Raw genomic sequence first — 18,382 nt, 5'->3', positions numbered from 1 at the left:
TCACTTATTTAATCTCCCTAATAATGCCCTGAGAATGGAAATAAACTCCATGGTAATGTTTGTGTGTTCATATTAAAGTAGATTGTTCCAAGTTTTTTTGATTCACCGCAGGAGACTAGCTTTTGGAATTTGGTGGGGGGGAGTGGCAGCATTTCAAGAATGCTGACCTGAATCTCTCCTCACATTCATGTTTGTATTGGATTATTGTTCCCTCTGCTCCATGGAGACCGACTGCTTCTGCCTCCGTCGTTTTCGGTGATGATGGTTCATGTGGATAACGCATCGCAACAGCTTTTCTGTTGCGACTGTTTTATCGTTTCCGTATACAGTAATAGCCTTAGGTCTTATTTAAATGTCTTTAATGGACACCCGGCGGATTGGTGATGTGCATATTTCTTTGGTGTCAAAAAAGCTTCAGGAAGATTAATCGCTGGTTACTGTAATTGCTAGTCTACAGCACACACGGTTTGTGCTGCCTGCTCATGGGAAACAATAAATGGCTCTCTTACAATCTGTTCCGGTCAAACAGATACACCTCCTACTTCCTAAATATTGTTGAAAAGTAAGTGTGTGTTGTGTGTGTGAGAGAGGGAGAGAGAGAGAGGGAAGCTGTTTGTGTGAAGGTGTTACAAAAGAAATCGCAAATGAAATCATTTGGACTCACCCAGTTTCTAGCAATTCAATTTTAAATACCTCAAAAGTTAATTCATCATGCCTACTCTGGCTGGCCTTACACTGCATATTGCTTTCAGTGTTCTGACTTAACCATTTGAATATTACATTTGGAATTAGCATTCAATTCAATGTCAGTGCCAGAGTTATAAATGGTTTTCAATAAAATGGTGCGGGGAAAAATGGCTCCAGACCATGAAGAGGATGCAGTTCTTTGCTGCAGTTATTTGTCGTCATTTTATGACAACTTCTGTCGTTAAAGTCATCAGTTAGTTTATTTGCAGTTGAAGAAAACCATCCCCCCCCCCCCCCCCCCCCCCCCCCCAAGGCCTGCCTTCTGAGTCTCAGAGGTGTGTACAAATGGAGCCCATCCCTTTTCCTATTTGGCATGGTTCTGAAGAAGTACCGTAAACCTTATTTAATATGGTTTTATTAACCTTCAAACAAGAACTACACTGTAACAGCAAGCCCAGCAGTGAGTGTGCTACTTGCATTCAAATCGGTCCTTTAACCTTATGAGACCCAGCGAAGGTAAATTCAGTTGACCCTCGTATGATGATGTGGTGCCTCCTACAGTTAACATGTATCCAGCCAAATATTCCAGAAGGGTTCAAGGTTGTTCTGTAGTAATGTCTGTGTATTTTCTGTAGCGTCTGTGGCTCTTAATCTAATGGAACCTTAATCAGTAGCACCATCCGCTTTTTTCATTGACTGTGTGGTTGGGCATTTATTACACCAAGCTACAAAATCAAGGCAATTAAAAAGAATTAGAATGAGTAATCCCAGCAACATGTCTGTCCATGTAAGGAGATGGTTTATATTACTGAGATATTTAGTGAAATGATTGCATCATCTTAAGCTGATGTTTTAAATGTCCTCGTATCTGAATGTTAACCCTGTGTTTGTTTCCAAATGCTGAGATTATTGTGCCTAATACTGGGTATTACAGCACATTGTTGTAATGGAGAGTAGATTATATGACTACGAGATGGAGCTGTATAATAATGTCCTGATAGGAGGCCTGTTGGTGATAGCAGTGGTCAGGACCCTGGTCTCCATTCAGATTCAGCCCTGTCCTCTGCTGTCAGCACGAACCAGACAACAGCTTCAGTCCCTGTCCTGACGGTCTCTCATCATGACCACCCCACCCCTTGTGTGTCTGTCTGTCTGCCTGCCTGTCTGCCTGCCTGCCTGTCTGTCTGCCTTCCTGGTTATCTGTTTTCATGACTCTTCACTCGCTGACCTGATCTAACTCTTTTTGGTTGGACTATAATCAGATTCTTTCACCTTTCTACCGTGGTGAGATACATAAGCTAAAGTCAATTGTGCTTTCTTACACTAACATTAAGCTGTACCTTGGACTTGTGACATGTATAATCTTTACTCAAAACACACTTAGCCTTGGATTGGCTGTGTTACTCTTTAAGATCTGAAGTAGTAAACATGTATAAATAATTGTGCTTAAATAATAAATATAAGTAATTGTTTTTGTATTAGTTTTGTAACCTGTTCGTACGCATTAAAGGACATAACTTGCATATCCATAGGTCTCCAATTTACACGTGACATGAGAATAGTGGCTGAAAACGTTACTGTTACTTTTTGAACCACTGTGCAGTTCCTAGTTGCAAACACCCACTACGGTTTCTCGTATGGCTGTCATTTTATTGCTAAAGTATTCTGCAAAGCATGCTACAAGCCCATTACATTTTCATAAATAATAATTTCTTCTTAGCAGGAGTGGATGGAGTGTGCTAGCATGGATTCTTGTGATCTGATCTATACCTGTTAGTAATGGTACTGTTGCCTTCTTGCACTTAATGAGAGCCCTGTGAGGTGTTGGAATAACACAGCAATGGCACAACTGCAGCGGCAGGGACCAAATACAGGCCATGTTTACCTCTAACCGAAAAACTGAACAAAAGAAACAGATACTGAAAGATGTTCAGAACAGGTCTTGAATCAGTACTTGTCTGCGCATGATGCCCACAAGTTGACTGTGTGTGTGTTTGTGTGGGTGTGTGAATGTTAATACAGCTAGTGACAGCTTGTATCTCAAACACAAACAGAGAAAAAGGGAGTTGCATGAATGCCAAATGCTGAAACTCTCACCCAACTAAAGGGGGAAAAATGTGTTCCAACAACTCTGTGTCCAATTATATATTACATTATGAACCCTACATATTGTCAAGTATGGCTTGCGTATTGAAACATTTTGCAGTTGTTTCATATTTAATGAAGCTTGGAATAAAATCTGTAGCCTTTTACTTATACCAATGCCCTTGGAATAGTTGCAGATTAGAGCACATTAGTATGGAGTGGGTGTCCACACAGTTTTCCACTCATTTTAAACGGAGTAAAATTGACTTGATGTATAAAAATCTTTCTGCATCCTTGCAGGCTGCTTAATATCACCAAGGGAACCCACATGTTGTGCTCTCATTTGAAAAAAAACATGCAGCTCATGTTCATGATTAATTTTAAATCGTACTAATGTACATATGATAGGGTTACCTTAACCACAGCAGTTCTTCTTCGGCTAAAGAGGACCGTGCAAATGTTTGACCCCTAATTCGCTCTCATTCAATTATCATGCAACCTAAATCATATTATCAAGTGATTATCCCCCCCAGCAGAGCCCCCCGGGAGCAGACAGACCCCACACTGCTGCTGTACGCATGGCCCATGGTTCTAGTAATCAGGAAGCAAATGTTAATGAGTCAATTTGATTTCGCCGTGTCCTTGAACGCAGCGGCTACGAGGCTTTTCTTCTCTTCTTTGAGAAAGGAACTGTAAGGGTGGGGTAATGTATGCAAATGAACAGGGGGAAATGCATAGTCTACTCTCTGCGGCCGCCGTCGTGCTCAACCTCTTCGGCCAGCTTTCAAATTAAATAACAAATGTTTCAAACACCGTTCAATTTATTAGCGTCACCATTCAGACATCTTGTTTTTTAAGTGCTTCTGTTTTGGTGTAAATCTGGTAAAGATTGATGTTAATGCGGTGGTGTGGGCCGGGTGCTGATCTGACGCATTTTCTGCAGGTGTCCTCAGTCCTGACACAAGGTCAGTTGCTTCTACGTTCTTGCAGCTGGAAGTGCAGGTGTTCAGAAATGCATCGTTCAGGTGGGTCGTCCTACAATGCCGTACTAAGCACTGAGAAAAATTATTAGCTCACAGAAGAGCTCTGACTCAGTTGATGGATTAGCAGGCAAAGATTTGTGCGTGCGCATGCACGTGCATATATATATGTGTGTGTGTGTGTGTGTGTGTGTGTGTGCATACATGCATGAGATGCACTGGTTGTGTAGAAATGACAGGCTGTAAGAGCTTCATGGTATTCACTCCCTGACTCTGTAACTTAGCTGTCACTTCAGTGCCCCATCATTTTAATGAAGCAGTTTTATCTCTTACACACACACACACACACGTTTTCAGTGTCGCTGTCCAGCTTACGGAGACACGCACATGAGCACAACATTCTGATGTGTTCAGATACGGACAAACCTGCACACATTTCCGCGTAATTGCATGTTTATTGAGAATTGCTCATTGCAGGCTGATTTGTGTACTTTAAATTGGCCCAATATTGGCCATTTGGCTCTGCACCAGATCTCTTCATCTTCCATGTTCCTTCATCTGTTCTTTCATTTGCCTTCGTGTCTTTCCTCTCCATTAGTTGGCTTTAAATTACAGCGGAGAAGCCACGGACGCTAAGGTTGATTATGCTGCACTCCACACGTGACTCCGACTACATTAAAATGTAGTAATGGCATTGTGGTGATCCACATCATATAATTTCCATTTCACATCCATTCTCCAGGGTACGCCTTGTAACCATAATCATATCTTCTCTACTCTATCTCTGTATTTGACAGATTGTGTATTTCGTTTTTGCTCATTTTCCCTTGGGCTGTGAGTATTGCAGGCTGATAATATATTGTATGGGCATCAGTTTTCAATAGCATGCTCCTAAAAGACCAGACTATCACAAACACTGTATTACACCATATTACACCATAAACTTCATATTATGCCATAAACACCATATTACTCCATATTATACCATAAACACCATCATATGCCATAAACATCATATTAATGTTACACCATAAACACCGTATTGCACCATAAACACCACATTGCACCATGATGTGTAGCTTATACATTCTCTTTGTACGTGTATAGTTAGAAATGAGTCATGCATTTTTGCTTAAGAGAGACACAAGATGAAGCTGGCATGAAATTACCTTTAATGGAGCCATGGACTAAAATAATGATCTGGGCTTGTGAAAGCATTAAGTGGTACAGGTTCAGAGACACGGCGCTCTCTTCTTCTTCCACTCTTCTGTTGCCCCGGGCCCCCGCAGACCTCTCCAGCCTTCCACAGGAACGGTCTGGGCCTCCGAGGGGCCGAGGGGTTCCCTTATCAGCGTTTCATTATGGACTGCTCTTTAAAGGCAGTGTTGCTTTACATTGCTCCCTTGCCAAAGTCTGCGTGATCTGAGGCTCAGAGACGTGGCCTTATCGGGCCGATCGCTCCCCGAGATCGTCTTTTCTTCTCATTCTCGCGCGTGCGTCAAGCCTTTCTAGGCCAGGCCGGGGGAGGGCCGCCACCCGCGTGAAGCTAATGTGTGCTGTGCTTAATGGCTTTGAGCGATCTTCTTTCTCTCCTCTCCCTCTCTCTCTCTCTCTCTCCGAATCGCTCCGGGTTTGCATGGCTCAGACTGGATTGCTCTAATTGAGGCATGTGGTGGCTTTAGATGTGATCTGCCCTCGCTCGGCCGGGACGCGGAAGGTCGTCGGTACCGGCCAGGCATCAGCAGGTCTTAAAGGTCACCCAGAAACGTTTGGAGATGTGCAAAAGTTTGGAAACGGAGATGGTGGAAACGGTGGAAACTGCAGAAACGGCAGAGCAGACCTCATCCACTCGCACTGGTGTCTCTGCTGCGACGGCTGCTTGCCCATCCCGGCCTTGCGGAAATATTTGAGGGATATGGGAGCGTAATCCCATTAATACGGAGTAATCCTGGTGAGGGAGCGACTTCCCAGCTGTCTGTCTTGCTTTTCTGCAGCACAAGGGCCCCTTTATGCCTGTTTATGCTCGACTGAAGCATTTTAATGAAGCCAGGCAAGTCCCTGAGCGGCCCACCACGCAGACCTCCACAGCACACGAGTGCACACACACCCCCACATGCACGCACACACATTTTTTCCCTAAGTACCTAACATTTTTAACTTAACAGGAAATTTATTTGATGTGTTGGAGCCTCAGGGGAAAACCGGCAGAAGTCATGTAATGTGGCAGGCGTCTAGGCCCTTAACGTGCCAGGACAGAGTTTAACAGCAGGGGGGGGAGATGGCACGTGGACGGGGACGGATTCGCACACCAACGGGGATGGGGGCGGCAGACGGAGGGAGGGTCGAGCGGTCTGGAGGACGGAGAGGAGCGTGAGGGAAGAGGAGCACACGAGAGGGCGGCAGGAGGTGAGCGCTAGACCGAGTCTCATCACATCAGCCCGGTCAGCAGACAGAGGTCAGAGGTCAGGAGAGGATCAAAGCACCAGTCAATCTTCCTCCTGTGATGCGCCTCGCTGACTAGCTTCGGCCTCTCCTGCCGCCTCTAATCCCAACAACCCCCATGTGAGCTGCTGCTTTTCCTCCCCCTCCTCCTCTTCCTCCTCCTCCTCATCCTGGAGAAGCACCTTCACTGTACTTCTGGGAAGCTCCAGCTGTTTTGTATGGGTCTATGTGCATAGACCAGGCCTCACCAGTGCAGGAAGAGGAGATGACAGACCTGATCCCAGCACAGCGGTGCTCACAGAATTACTCGCAGCTAATCAGAGTCCACAGTGTGTGGACAGGTTTGCAGATGGTAGTTAAGCATGTGATCAAACCAGCTTGCCTGCCTAGACTGTGCTGTGTAAAGTGTTTCGGCAAGTTGACGAGTTTGTATTGCATTTTGTAGTAGCAGTTCAACAATCTTATGTTAACTACAAATTTACTTTCCAATCCAGCTCTGTGTTTTTTGTGTGTATGGCTGTATCACCAAGGGTTGTCATTCTGAAACCCTTGAAAGCCAAAAAGCTCTTTGGAGGGTCTCCTCAGTGACTAATTCTAGAGTAGCGCTTTGGCCATTACTGACACTTTGATTTTCAATTATTCAATTATTTACACAGAGCTATCTCTCGACAGAGGCCTCTCTTCCTGAAAGTTCTCTCAACAGCAAATAGATTACACCACCATATGAGTGGAGTCCTGTGTTTTTCCCAAAGGGAAATTATACATACATTTGTGATACATACATATATGGAAAATATATTCAGTGCTCAGACTGTTTGAACACAAAGTCAGTGAAGAGGCTAGTGACTATTAGCTGACAACTTAAACACAAGAAGCAGAGAACACATGTTAATGTGGCCCTTCTGTGTCTTATCTTCATAACCTTCCACACTACTTCCCTGAATACTACCTGGTGTCTATGAGAAACTTGTCTGCTGTTATAAACCATCTATATTTTGGAGTGCTTTGGAAAATACAATGAAGCCCAGGTCTGAAGATGCCAGTCATGTGTATATAGAGGTCCACTGTGTTTAGTGCTGATCACGCAGGGTTGCTGCCCCTCTGCCCCTCAGGCCTGGTTCTCTGCCCCTCAGGCCTGGTTCTCTGCCCCTCAGGTTTGGGTCTCTGCCCTCCAGACCTGGGACTCTGCATCTCAGTTCCAGATCTCTGCCCCTTAGGCGTGAATCTCTGCACCTGGGTGTCTGCTTTTACACCTGTGCCCAAGGTACTGCATGATCCTGCGTAAGTCAGTGTAAGGGGTTGTGGGTTGGTAAGTCTGTGTAAGGGGTTGTGGATAGGTAAGTCTGTGTAAGGGGTTGTGGGTTGGTAAGTCAGTGTAAAGGGTTGTGGATTGGTAAGTCAGTGTAAGGCGGGGTGCCCAATACGTCGATCGCGATCTACTGGTCGATCGTGAAGGAAGTGTGGGTAGATCGGATGACATTAAAAAGTAGGAGATGAATGACAGGCTATCATCCATCTGCACTGACAGTTGTCTTTTGATTGACATACAGGGTAGCCAATCTGACCTCTGAACTTCTGACCACCTACGCATGCACGTTAAACCACGCTAACTTGTTACTTTGCTGCGTAGCTAGCCTCCAATTTATTTAAACTAAATACAACAAAGGTTATATGAGTGCCGTAGCTGGTCCGAGTAAGCAGCCTAAAACCTACCACTTCATACAGAATGGGAGGATGTTTTTTTCACTATGTCATATTCTAAGTGCGTTTGCCTCATCTGTCAGTGTGCTGTTGCTATTCCAAATAAGGGAAACGTGGAGCGACATTTTCGGACTGTTCATTAAAAACTATGACATTACGTTCCTCCGAAAAGCAAGCTGAGAAGGAGAAAGGTGAAAGAACTAAAATCCCAGTTGTCCGCACACTAGTTACACCAAGACGCAGAGATGATGAAAGAAGCATTTTTTGAAGCCGCTGATTCCTTTTTCCGAGACTTTAAAAACAAATCTGAAATATTATCTTCAATCAAAGCTCTCCAGCTATCGAGGAATACAGTCACATGGCGCTCTGAAGCCATGACAGAAGATTTGACTCAGCAACTTTGGAAGGATGTTGCAGACTGCGAGTGTTTCACGCTACAATTAGCAATACTTTAAAATACTTCCATCCATCCATCCATTATCTGAACCGCTTAATCCCACTAGTCGGGGTCACGAGGGGGCTGGAGCCAATCCCAGCATCTCCGGGCGAAGGCAGGGTACACCATGGGCAGGTCGCCAGTCCACTGCATGGCCAACACACACGCACACACTCACACCTACGGGCAATTTAGAGTGATCAATCACTCTCACACTCTGACATGAATCCAAAACTTGAGAGCCCTGTACAATTGTTTAGCATTTTTATTGAAGGTAGATAATTTTGTCTTGGTCATCTTATGAGTAGCTCGCAAGCTGAAAAAATATGGGCGCCCCTGGTGTAAGGGGTTGTGGGTTGGTAAGTCAATGTAAAGGGTTGTGGGTTGGTAAGTCAGTGTAAGTGGTTGTGGGTTGGTAAGTCAGTGCAAGGGGTTGTGGGTTGGTAAGTCAGTGTAAAGGGTTGTGGGTTGGTAAGTCAGTGTAAGGGATTGTGGGTTGGTAAGCCAGTGTAAGGGGTTGTGGGTTTGTAAGTCAGTGTAAGGGGTTGGTGTGGGAGGGTCGGTTAGTCATTGTGAGGGATCAGTGTGCCAGCAGGAGAGGTCAATGGCCCATGTTTGGCACGAGAGGCACGTCAAGTCCACAAAGCAAAATTCACTTGTTCCGACTCAGGGTGACGACGGGGGTCTTCATGGCGGGGGGTGAGTGCTGTGGCTCGGTGCCTCCTGTTTCTCCTTCCTGCTGGCCGGTGTTGGATCTTGGCGCAGTGCACCCAGGCAACGACAGCCAAAGAGGCAGCCAGAGAGGCAGCGCGGGCCTACCTCGTTATTTTGACTCTGAGTGCACAGCAAGCCGGGCCCTGGCACTCCTGCTGGAAGCTCGGAGAAGGCCCTGCAGGAGCTGTCACTGTGATCTGGAGATGAAACTCTTCCATGACTTACAACCTAGTGATCAGACACACTGCTGTGATTCTAAAAGAAAAGGAATACTGATGGAAGCTCTCAGCAATTCATAATGCATTCTCTTCAGATATACAGGAATCGTGATATTTTAGCATATATTGTGATTGTTTACTCAAATTTTGAATTGTGTTCTCATTTGTACACCGTGACAAACTTCTGCAGCATTCCAGTAACATTAGCTTCCCAATACCTTTAGTGATAAGTCTAAACGTTTGAAAGCAGAACATATAGCAAGTGACTCAGGATGCATGTGCAACACAATATAGGCCGAGGGTATGTAGTGTTGTTTCACAAACATGCACAGAGTGTGCGGTGTTGGTGTCACACCCATACCAGTGCTTTCTCTCTGCTGGCCTTTCCAAATGCTTCACCGGGGTGTTCCACATGGCTCTGGCATAGAAGTGGCAAACCAGAGTTAATAAATGCTCTCATGGTGCTGTAGTGCCTTAAAGATTAAACCCAATAATGAGCGACCAGGGAAATGAGGACTTTCACTATCCAACATCCACCTTAACAGTGACCTCTGCAACACTTAGTCTACTTTAAAACTGCAGGCCTTGATTAAAATGACCTGGGGCCTGGAAGAGGTATCGATTTATCAGCGGATACCGTTAGGAGAGCGGTGGTTAATAGGATAGGCCTGAGGATACATCCTTGCTTATCTCCAAAGCCTTTTCTCTGCTGCTAATGTAGCTAGTGGCTGGTCTATGCCAACAAGCTGAGTACAATTACCAGCCCTCTAAACAACATGAGAGTAAAAGCCATGGAGGCAGAGATTAGGCAGGCTGGCTTTCATCGTGGGCAAACAGGCCATGGAGCTCAGACTCTGCTCGTGCCTGCATCAGCCTTCATAACACACGCCTGCTTTTAGCAAACCTTCTCCAAATATAGGGCAATAATTGTATCAATTAGCGATGGAGTGGAGAATGCAGACATCAGACGTCAGTTCCCCCGGGGTTCCACAAAATGGTGGTGTGTAGCAGGTGGGGGTTGGGAGGGGGTCTGACACCCATCAGAGGTGATGTGAGCTGGAGATTAGAGACCCTTACACTGAGCTGTGATGACCAGAAGTGGATCAGGGTCAGGGCGGGATAAAAGGATATCGGTTGGGGAAGAGAAAGAATGAGAGAGGGGGGTGGGGGTGGTGGGTTGAGATGGATTGGGGTAGTGAAAGAGAAACAAAGGGAGAGAGACTAGAGCAGAGGGCAGATGGGAAAGAAGGTGAAGTCTGTGAAGCCAGCCTTGCCTGTAAGCCAAATTGCCAGGAGAAGTGAAGTTATGGCAGAGCTGGGGTGACCAGAGGCAGAAAGTAATGGCATCCTGGGGGCGGAGACAGTGAGCTCCCTGTAGGCGTGTCTCTCTGCAGGCTTAATGGTGGTGGGGGGTGGAGGGAGGGTGAACAGTAGGCGGAGCCATCTGTGAATATTATGCGAAACGGCAAAGAACACTGTGGAGCGGTTCCACCACACAGAGTAGTTCCACAGATTAACTTTCTTGAGATGAGGGCTCACGGCAAAAGAGAGAAATATCTTTTCTTACCTCACGTGTCTGATCGGCTGTACTCAAGGAACCTAATGAGGAAGACTGGCCTGGCATTGGGTCCGTTTAGCAGATATAATTAATGCTCTCTTAATGTCCTTCTGTCAAGCACACAGTGTTACGAGAACGGCTATCATGTTAACATTGGTGCGATAATTACATGCAAAAAAAGAACTGAAGTGTTAAGTCAGTTTTATAGTTTTATTTCTGTATGACAACTAACCAGTCGTGGGAAATTTTAAATTGCTTTAATGGTTTGAGTGTTATACTCATACACCATAAATCATTCAAAGGTCATACATCATTACAGTAAGTTCCTTCCTAGTTGTTGTTATTATTGTTGTTGGTGTTTCTTACCTGTCAAATTCTTGAAAATGGCATTGCCTCTTTGACTGCAGTGATTTGAGAAGGTAACCTGCACCTGCAACACTTTCACATTTTCTGCTGATTTTACACATTTAAAGCATTCTTCTTTCCTCATGCAAGCAGGCTTTCCGCTGCTCTGCTGAAGGTGATGGTAAATTACACAAATTCCATATCAGTCCACAAGAGTGCTTCTACAAGATAACGTTCAGATGAAAGGTTGAATGGGATCTCGTGAGAAACCAAAGGAGAGCTATTGTTCATTCCACGCTTCACCTAGAGGTGTATCATAGCTACAGTACGCGTCGGTGATCTGAGGCCGGGCGTGGGTACAGATGAGGGGAGAGGCAGATGAGGGGAAGATTGGTCACTGTAAATGACAGCAGCGATTTCTGGCCCGTTCAACCGGCAGTGCCCTAGGTCCGATCAGTGATGAGATCTCCTTCTATAGGAGGTGCACATGACGATTGCTGCATGTGAGGTGTAGTGTCATGCATGCGGCGTTCTGTTTCAGACCTCTCTGCACAGTGTGGCACAACCATTATCTCATCAATAACGTCTGGTGCACATGTGAGTGTGCGTGTGCACGTGCGTGCACTGGTGTCTTACCCCTGCTTCATCGTGCATCCACATCCTCCTTGATAGGAGTGAGTGACCCCTCTTTGAGGGTCACTTTGGGTCACCACATGGTAGCAATACTGATTAGACTCTGAGCTTCTCAAATGACCAAAACAGCCTTATCAGCAGCTCTGCATAAATGGTCAGTTTACACTTGATTGATTGATTGCCATGAGTGACCTCAACCAAGTATTTATTACAAATTTCCCCAAATCCAGGCAGAAATAACTGGCTCATTTAGCCACTAACTGTTGTGTCATAAATAAATAAGCTGATGAAGAACAAATTAGTTAATTAAAAACAGTTTATAGCCCAGTAATTAAAGCTCCCCTCCAGCCATACCAATGGGAAGCTAAGACTCCGAGTTAACTTTGTCACTGTTCTGGTCTGATTAACTTGTATGTAGTCCCTTAATAATGTAACAATAGTACCAAAACCCCTGCAAGATATTTTTTACACCCACAAATTCTGTCTCTCTGTAAGATGGTAAAGAACCATGCTAATCTCTGCAGTCCCATCTGAGCAGTGAACTGCTGTGGGATAGAATGGCTGATGATGGATAGCTCACTGTTTCCCATATAATTTCAGGCTGGCATATGCACACTTTAGTTCTGTCTCACATTTAAGTTCACAATCTCAATATTGCAGGATAAAGGGCAGATATGCAACTTGGGAAAGAGGGAGTCAAATTTGCATCAGGGTTTGAGTTGGTGGATGTCATTCATCTCCGAGACGGTTTCAGCCCTAATGATGTCTGTCAGGCCGCAGTGCGGGGAGTGAGCGCTGAAGGTTAATCGTAGCCTGTCCCTTCTGCTCTGGAGAGGTCCTGGTGGGATCCTCACCACAGCGAGACACAACACAGAATGCACAATGAGCTGCTCCGAGAAACCCGCCCCTCTTGGCCCTGCCCATTGAGTCCTGGCTCCGCCCTGTTCTCTGCTCACTCCAGGCCTGTTTTTTTTTTTTTTGAGTCTCTGGCTTAAGGCAAGATTAGGTAGAGGCCAGAAAATTATAAATGCAACATTCAAGCTGCCGCTGTCAGGCAGGAGTGGATGAACACCGGAAATAATTTAGGACACGAACGTGGCCTACAGAATCTTCTCCGTCAGAGATCCATTTTTGTCATGTTAGAATATGCACGGTGACGTCGGCAGGGAAGGAGTGAGGCACGTTTGCGGGGATGGAGAGTCTTTATTCTCAGCGGCGGCTCAAATAAGGACGCACGGCGGCGAGCTGGCTAAACAAACGTAAAGGAAGCAGCGCTAGCAGCAGACGTCGGGGCGCTGGCGTAGTGACAGGGCTGAAGTGAGACCCGAGGCGTCTTCTCGAGCACGGCGTCAGGGAGCCCGGCGCACCACTGGATGAGGTCTACATGGAGGTGGAAACAAAAGAGACAAAACATGGCACAGGTGCAAACAGTCGATAAGGTGCTTGGGAGTGGAGCAGGTGTGTGTGTGTGTGTGTGTGTGTGTGTGTGTGTGTGTGTGTGTGTGTGTGTGTGTGTGTGTGTGTGTGTGTGTGTGTGTGTGTAACAGTGGGCGTGTCCCTTGTGAGGTGCTTGGCGCACCTTGACATGGACAAATGACATATTGTATATTTGACTAATTACATTGTTGCGCAAGCCAGAGGTGATCGTCCAGAACTGCTAGAGAAGCACACACATAAAACCCACAAAAAAAACGCAACACAATGACAATCGACACCTATGAGCTCAGCTGTCTGTATCATACAACCTATCATGACAATATTTGAAATAAATTGTTGAAATATCATATCTTTTATTGCGCTATTGCATTTTACCGATCACTTGAATGCCATGGGATGCTCACAGTGAGAAACTTGGCGACAGCTCTGGACAGACTTGGTTATTTTATCCCGCTCATCTGCACATTCATCCATGCCTTCAGTTCTATGGCTGTGCTACAGTCTGCCTGTAGCCATGCTCCTCCTGATAGCTCACCATTTTTCCGTCATTGCACTTTAGCTTATGCACCATTTACCATTGGTATATGTTTTTTGCATTCCATCCCATGTATAGTGAATAAATCCACCGAGGTGGTCGACAGAAATGCCTCCCAGCAGCCCCTTTGTGTGATGAAACAGTGGAGCTAAGACCAAAAGCAGGAGGCAGCCTGCTTTATTCAGGCCAGCTACAATTGGCACGGGCATTTACATTCTCCAGGGTCAGGCGGGCGTAACCCAGATTAATCTACTGAAGGGAGAAAAAGCAGCAAACCAGAAAAACCAAAGAAAAGGCTACCAGAGAGTTCAGGAGCCTGCTCTATAAAAACAACAACAACAGAGGAGTGTGGGTAGGGGAGACGAGAAACTCTGAAAGAAAGGAGAAATCAAGTGGCGCTGCAGAGAACAGCTACAGGACTTCATGAAGAGTGATGTGAAGGGAACGGGAAGCACAGGCTGACTGGGCCCGAATGAAGAACAGGGAGGTGTGTGGAGCCGGAAAGTACCGGAACGGAGAGGGCCGGGGCGGAGTCTCCCGAGTGGGAGCCGTCTGTGGCGGTGCTGTGTATTTATAAAATGAGCTGCTTTTCTGCCCGGAATGAGAACTTTCACTTCTACTCTAGTCGATCACCTCTGACTTGACAGTTATTCTTCTCTCACCCCCTGTACTGGGGAAAGTTGGTCTTTTGATGCGTATGACTATCTGCAAATCTAGAAGATTTCTTCATTGTGAGTGACAGCGTCTTTTCATTATCAACATCTAGCTGTAACAGTATGATCAAATATTTGATCTTGTAGGCCACCAAGCACTTGCTTTGTATAGCCAACAAGTTTCACTCCTCCAGTGTCAGTCAAAACTCAAAGACTTCATTGTCTGTAAGATGCATGTTGACGGACACTTTCTGATGACTTAATTGCACATTGAAGCTATCAACGATGTTTCAGCCAACAGCACATGTTCATTAGTATGCCTGCTATGGGAACTGGGCTGAAAGATTAAAAGGAATTGTGAAAGAAAGACCACAGAAAGAAAGAAAGAGAGAGAGAGGGAGAGAGAGAGCACAGAGATGTTGAGGAACTCGGCAAGGAGCAGCAAACATCCTCCAGCCCTCCTACTGTGATCTATCACCCAAGAAATGCTGATGAAATCTGCCAGTGCTGCAGCTCGGTGAGAGAAGGAAAGAGAAAGGAAAGGAGAGGGAGGGAGGGGGAGGGAGGGGGGCATTGGACAGAGACTCTGTTCTGTTCTGATGGTCTTTTAGGCCATTGCCTTGTTTCTATGCACCTTTTCTCCCATCATGAGGTAATGCAGCAAATGTATTTTTTGATAACGACGGTTTCTGTTGCCTTACCTGATCAATGTAATGTCTTCTGTTTATCACTCTACCATGTGTCCCGACTAATTTCCAACTTTTTCCTTTCGAGTTGAACTGCAGAAATAATTATTGCTCGAGGATATTATTTGTGATTAAACACAAATTGTCATTTTATACTTTAGAGTGCTAATGGTCACAACTGATGTCCAAAGAAAGATGTTCTCTTAAACAGAAAACATCAGACTCTACTTTCAGTGACTCATTTCCATTTCCTAGTAATTCGCTGGTGATGAGTAATTTTGTGGTTTGAAACATTTAAGCGAGTTGTGCTGCTTAATGAGGACCATTACTGGAGTCCAAGGCAACCAAGCTCGCCAGGAAAATAGCACATTCTAGCAATCGAGCTGCCGTCAATGGGAGATTGGTCCATTTACCCCTGACCTGAAGCACATTGGCTAATTTTAAAGAGAGCAGTTTATTAGCTTCCTGTCAGAGCACTGACTACACTCCCGCAGATTGGAGTGGCTTCCCTGATTTCTAAAGGGTGATGGGAAAGCGTTCCTCTATTAGGCTGTCATACGACTGTGACATAACTGCTGAAGAGACAATACCATTAAAGCACCCTGACATTTCACAAAATACAGCACACTCTAGAATTATTAGCATCCATTGTAAAGAAGACCGAAAGCAGCCTATGGTAAAAATGGTCTTTGTTGTCATTAACACTTAAGGCACTGGGCTAGTAATCAGAACGTTGCTGGTTCAAGCCGCGCCATCGGCAAGTTTCTACAGCTGGGCCCCGAGGCGCGGCAGTTAACCCTCTGTTGTGTTGCTTAAATTGTGCTGGAGTCACAGTTCTAATTTGCGTTGGATTAAAGCATATGCTAAACGCTGTAAATGTACCTTGTGGACACTCTAGAGGGATGTGACCTTTCAGCAACGAAAGAAAGAAAGAAACATCGTTACAAATTGGATCAACAACCCTAGAACTTGCTGTGAATGAAGTCTAACTGATGTATACTCCCATTCATATTTTGCCTTTTGTAAGCACAGCTGAGTCTGAGACATTTGTTGTCTACACCTTCCTATTCCAACGGTGTAAGAAAATAATGTGACACATCTCCAAATACCCTTAGTCATCCAGCCACATGGCAATATCCAAAGGAAACAAAATTAAATGAAACCAAACATTGACCTTCTTGAGTCAAACAAAAGCTGGAAATATTTCCACAACAGCAAGATTTCCATTCCTGTTATTCCAAGTTGGGTCAAACTGCAGCTGTAATGAAACTGCCTGGAACATGATACAGGTAGACATTCACCCCCCTGACAACCACAGTGAAGGCAATGAATTTAGAGGCATATGATTTCAGTTGGACAGTTGGAGGAGTTTGTTGTCTCAGAATCACCAAAGCACTCAAAAACTACTGTCACATGTCAACTGCACTTTTTAAACAGCTTAAAAGTGCACTATTTAAACAGCTTGTGGTAAGAAAGACTGTTGTTATCCAACAGTAAACACACATACCTAAAGCTCGCTGATCACTGGAGCTTTGATGAATGCTGGCTTCTGCAGTTATCTTGCTGGTATCCTGTGAAAGAAAATGTGCCATTAACTGACTTAAACACATGCAAGTTGTTTAAGGTTTTTTTTTTACTTACTGAGGGTGAGTTTCATATTTTAAAGGTAAAATCAAGTTGACAGAAGCTTTTAAAGCCTTTTTTCAAGGGTGCCAATATTTCTGGAGAGTACTCTAGCAGTACTGGTGGATGTTCGACCTGTGTTTATGTTGTATTTTTAAAGAAACACTTTATCAATGTCTTATCTTGAATCTAAACCTGGTTGGAACGATGGTGTTCTGAGTGATTTTTGCTCTGATGTATTATCTCTACCATCTCAGCACGGTGAGGAGTGAAACCCTCAATAACTCAGTAGAGTTCCTCGGCTGGCCTCAGAGAGGATTCACTGGTGTTGTGTTGATGGCGGTGAGCCACTCACAGTGATGGAGCTCAATGATGTCTCATCTACTTCACTCTCCACCTGTCATCAGGCCTACTGGCGGAGGAAATGTTTGAGTAATCGTGATTCAGACACAGTGTGGCATCTTTTTCTTCCTCCATGATTTATCCCAATAAGAGTGTGCGCCTAATCTTTGGGGTTTACGGCTCCTTTTTTAAGACTTTAATACCATCTTAATTTTCTCCCTCCTCCTGGTAATGAATTGTTGCATATTTCATATTAGTGCTTTATGGATTGCCTAGTGAATATGGTCTGACTGCCCTATGTACTACTGTTGTATGTGAGTGAAATTCTGAAAACAAACGGCTTTTACCTGAAAGCAGTATTCTCTTTGCTCATTCACTACAGAATCAAAATGGCTACTTATCTCCTGAAGGTGCCCATTGTAATTATAAAGTTAAATAAACCTGCAGTTAAGTAAACCTTGCTGATCATTTCAGAGTTAAACATTTAGTTAAATTCTAAAACGAGTGAACACTATGTGCACTGCTGAAGCATCAATCTTGCTTTTCTCTTTGTTTCACATCACTTCCTTTCACCTTCCCCTCCAATCACTCCCCCTCCTCCTCCTCCTCCTCCTCCTCCTCTTCCTCCTCCTCATCCTGTTGTCTCTCCCGCTCCTTAGCCCCAGCTCCACCCCACTGCGGCATCCTTGATGAGGAGATGTGTAAAAGGTTAGCCGTGCGGGGAGACATTCATGCAGTATTTACCTCCCCCTGTCTCTCCCAGCTGTGCGTTCTGCTGGATACGTTCTCACTGGAGTGCTTCACAGCCACGAGTTTTAAGTCAGTGTCTGTTCTATAGTAAGTGGCTAACTGCATGCTTGAACTAGCATAGATTGATTTTGGCTGGACACATTGTTTCACATATTACCAGCTATTGTTTATGATGAAGCTTGTTAAATAGGCCCTGGAGAGGGAAAAACTGAAATTCTGGGGACAAGGCAGCAGAGAGCAGCAGAAGTTCTAACGGATCTAGTGGATCTCTAACGGATCTAGTGGATCTCTCCAGATTGGAGCAGAGAGCCTAGGTGTGCTCCCGGCCTTGCTCCCGGGGAGCTGTGCATGCTTAAGGCGTCTTTGGGTTCGTTCCCAGGGCCAGATCTGGATCTCCACCCAAGGTGGAGGACTCATGGGCTCCATGCTCTTTTGCATTCTAAATTCCACGATCTACCTGCAAGAAAGTGTCGAAGTAGTCACATGGTGACTAGTGCGAGCCAGCACAGCAGACATCATGAAGTTGTCTTGACTGAATCAAAATCAACTTTGACAAC

The 18,382-nt window shown here is 45.1% G+C and overlaps 1 protein-coding gene across 7 annotated transcripts in view; it reads left to right on the top strand.

Annotated features, from left to right (window-relative positions):
- The window catches only part of b3galt1b (UDP-Gal:betaGlcNAc beta 1,3-galactosyltransferase, polypeptide 1b), a 72,596-nt gene that overhangs the window by 11,265 nt on the left and 42,949 nt on the right, over positions 1-18,382 (top strand). The window contains exon 1 of one of the 7 annotated variants that reach the window (XM_077001217.1): positions 3,723-3,797. The exons of the other annotated variants lie outside the window; for them this stretch is intronic. The gene's annotated coding sequence lies outside the window, so the exon portion shown is untranslated. Of the gene's footprint in view, positions 1-3,722; positions 3,798-18,382 lie in introns of those variants that run through there. 7 annotated transcript variants of the gene reach the window in all.

Source organism: Brachyhypopomus gauderio, chromosome 4 (genome assembly GCF_052324685.1).
Source record: "Brachyhypopomus gauderio isolate BG-103 chromosome 4, BGAUD_0.2, whole genome shotgun sequence".
NCBI classification, from domain to species: Eukaryota; Metazoa; Chordata; class Actinopteri; order Gymnotiformes; family Hypopomidae; genus Brachyhypopomus; species Brachyhypopomus gauderio.
The sequence above is the reverse complement of the archived record's forward strand: the minus strand, read 5'-3'. Positions and strand labels throughout refer to the sequence as shown.